This window comes from Budorcas taxicolor, chromosome 5 (assembly GCF_023091745.1).
Source record: "Budorcas taxicolor isolate Tak-1 chromosome 5, Takin1.1, whole genome shotgun sequence".
Taxonomy (NCBI): Eukaryota; Metazoa; Chordata; class Mammalia; order Artiodactyla; family Bovidae; genus Budorcas; species Budorcas taxicolor.
Genome location: NC_068914.1, coordinates 96,026,084 through 96,029,972, shown reverse-complemented (window position 1 = coordinate 96,029,972; position 3,889 = coordinate 96,026,084). Strand labels below are relative to the sequence as shown.

The 3,889-nt window shown below is 39.0% G+C and overlaps 1 pseudogene; it reads right to left on the bottom strand.

Annotated features, from left to right (window-relative positions):
• Positions 1-366: 366 nt before the first annotated feature.
• LOC128048138 (tigger transposable element-derived protein 1-like) lies at positions 367-2,968 on the bottom strand (annotated as a pseudogene).
• Positions 2,969-3,889: the final 921 nt, after the last annotated feature.

Here is a 3,889-nt window from a genome sequence, read left to right as displayed (position 1 = left end):
CATATCTGTATTTCAGGCAGACCAGGTAAAAATCAGCAAGAACATCTTATTGCTGTTTTGCTAATGCCAGTGTAAATATATATATATATATGCTTTAACCTGCTTTGTATCACACTTAGTAAAGCATAATAAGCATGCATTTTAAAGGCATCTAATGAAGCATGTCTCAGAGATATTGCAGTTTCAGTTCCAGATCACTACAATACAAGAAATACCGTAACACACTGCAATACAGGTAAAAGCCCCATGAATTTTTTGGTTTCACAATGCCTATATGTCTACACTACATTCTGGCCATTAAGTGTACAATAGCACTGTCTAAATAAGGTACACACCTTTATTAAAATATATTATTGCTAAGACATGCTAGCTATCATCTGAGCCTTCAGCTAGTCCCAAGTATTTTGCTGCTGGAGGGTCTTGCCTTGATCTTGATGGCTACTAACTGATCAGAATGGTGGCTGCTGAAGGTTAGGGGGGCTGGGGCAATTTGTTTGGGAAAAAAAAAAAAAAAGACAATGATGAAATGTGCTGCATCAGTTGACCTTTCCTTTCACTAACAATTTCTTTATGGTATGCAATGCTGTTTGATAGCATTTTACCCACAGCAGAACTTCTTTGAAGATTGGAATCAATCCTCTCAAACTGTGCTTCTGCTTTATTAACTAAACTTATGTACTATTCTAAATCTTTTGTTGTCATCTCAACAGTCTTTTGAGCATCTTTACCAGGAGTAGATTGCATCTCAATAAGTCATTTATTTGCACATCATAAGAAGGAATTCATTTGCTAAAATTTTATCATGAGATTGCAGCAATTCAGTCACATCCTCAGGCTCCACTTATGATTCTAATTCTCTTGGTATTTCCACCACATCTGCAGATGCTTCCTGGTCCACTTAAGTGTGGAAGCTCTCAAAGTCATCCAGGATGGCTGGAATCAGCTTCCTCCAACAGTAACTCCTGTTACTGTTGATATTTTGACTTCTTCCCATGAATACAACTGTCCTTAATGGCATCTAGAATGGTGACTCCTTTCCAGAAGGTTTTCAATTTACAGTTGATCCTTGAACAATGAGGGAGTTCAGGATGCCAACCCTCAATATAGTTCAAAACTGCAAGTAACTTACAGTTGGCCTTCAGCATCCACAGGTTCATCATGTAGTACTTCAGTATTCACTATCGAAAACAATCTGCATAGAAGAAGACCCACGAAGTTCAAGTTGCATTATTCAAGGGCCAACTCTACTTTGCCCAGATCCATCAGAGGAGTCATTATCTATACCAGCCATAGCCTCATGAAATGTATTTCTTAAAGCATAAGATTTGAAAGTGGAAACTACCCCTTGATCTATGAACTGCAAAACAGGTGTTGCATTAGTGAGCATGAAAACAATAGCAATCTCATATATCATAGCCATGTATGAATGTGAGAGTTGGACCATAAAGAAAGCTGAGCACCGAAGAACTGACACTTTTGAACTGCAGTGTTGGAAAAGACTCTTGAGAGTCCCTTGGACTGCAAAGAGATCAAACCAGTCCATCCTAAAGGAAATCAGTCCTGAATATTCATTGGAAGGACTGATGCTGAAGCTGAAACTCCAATACTTTGGCCACCTTACGCAAAGAGCTGACTCATTAGAAAAGACCCTGATGCTGGGAAAGATTGAAGGCGGGAGGACAAGGGGATGACAGAGGATGAGACAGTTGGATGACATCACCAACTCGATGAACATGAGTTTGAGTAAGCTCCGAGAGTTAGTGATTGGCAGGGTAGCCTGGCATACTGTAGTCCATGGGGTCGCAAAGAGTTGGACCCGACTGCATGACTGAATTGAACTGAACTGACCATCTGCATCAGAATTCTTGGGTGACCAAGTGCATTATCAATGAGTAATACTACTTTGAAAGAAAAGTTTTGTGGCAGTAAGTCTCAACAGTGCTTCCCTCGTGGCTCAGATGGTAAAGAATCTGCCTGCAATGCAGGAGACCCAGGTTTGATCCCTGGGTCGGGAAAATCCCCAGGAGAAAAGAATGTCAACCCACTCCAGTATTTTTGCCTGGAGAATTCCATGGACAGAGGAGCCTGGAGGTCTATAGTCCATAGGGTCGCAAAGAATTTGACACTACTGAGCAGCTAACCCTTCACTTCAAGTCTCGACAGTAGGCTTAAAAATCTGAGTAAACCATGTTGTGATCAGATGTGTTGTCATCCATGCTTTGTTATTCAATTTCTAGAGCACAGGAAGAGCAGATTTAGCATAAGCCTTAAAGGGCCCTAGGATTTTCAGAATGGTAAATGATCACTAGTTTCAGCTTCAAGCCACCAGCTGCCTATGCTTTGAGCTCTGAAGCCAGAGCCACTGACTTCTCCTCTCTAGCTATGAAAGTCCTACGCAGCCTCTTCTTCCAATAGAAGGCTTTTTTGTCTACAGTGAAAATCTGTTGTTTGGTGTAGCCACCATCATCCATAACCCTGGCTAGACCTCCAGGATCACTTGCTGCAGCTTCTACATCAGCACTTGCTGCTTCACCTTGCAGTTGTATTTTATGGAAATGGCTTCTTTCCTTCAACCTCATGAGTGAGCCTGTGCTAGTGGCAAACTTTTCTTCGTAGCTTCCTTGCCTCTCTCCGCTTCAAATCACTGAAGAGAGTTAGGGCCTTGCTCTCGATTAGGCTTTGGCTTAAGGGAATTTTGTGGTTAGTCTGATCTTCTGTCTAGACCACTACAACTTTCTCCATATCAACAATAAGACTGTTTCACTTTTTTTTTTAATCATTTGTGTGTTCACTGAAGTGTCAATTTTAATTTTCTTCAAGAAATGTTTCTTTATATTCACAACTTGGCTACCTGACACAAGATGTCTGGCTTCCAGCCTATCTCAACTTTTGACACACCTTCCTCACTAAGCTTAATCATTTCTAGCTTTTGATTTAAAGTGAGAGGCATAAGACTCTTTTTTTCACTAGAACATTAAAGACCACCGTAGGGTTATTAATTGACCTGATTTCAATACTGTTGTGTCCCAGGGAATAGGGAGACCCAAGGAGAGTTAGAGAGATGGGGAAAGAGTTGGTCGGTAGAACAGTCAGGATACACACGTTTATCCATTAAGTTTGTGCTATATATGGGTAAGGTTTCGGCACCCCAAAACAATTAACATTAAAGATCATTGACCACATCACTACAAATATAATAATAATGAAAAACTTGAAGTATTGTGAGAATTATCAAAATAAGACACAGAGTAAGAAATGCTGTTTAAAAAAATCACACTAACAGACTTGCTCAATGAAGGGTTGCTACAAAACTTCAATTCATACAAGATACAGTATCTGCAAAGTGCAAAAAAGTAACACATAATAAAATGCGGTGTGCCTGTAATGAAAAATATGTTTTATGAGAAAACTTGTAACCAAATCCAAATTTTATTTTCTAGTTCTGATTTTTAAGTTTTGGTTGTTCCATCTTAATTGCAATGCAAACTAGAGCTTCTACCTAGAGAAAAACTCTAATAAAAAATATTGAGCACCTACTATGTACACTGTACAGAAAGCCAAAATGAGTAAGTAGTCTAGACTTTAAAATAACATACATTAACATGGCAAACAATCAACCTTGTTTCATTTTTTTATACCATATATATTTTAGCACTTTTGGAAACCAAATCAATGAGGACCACTAATATTTTATATCTTAAGGGATTAAAAAAATCTAATAATGCAATAATTAGAAGGGGCATTCACATCATGCTTTTTAGATAAACAAACACTAACCTTGAAAAAGATCAATCAGAATTAGTCAGCTGCCTTTCTCTAGCCCTCTGACAAACCTCTGGTGAAATGGGAAGGTTGGTTAGGTGTTCCACTTAGGTGATTTCCATTGCTC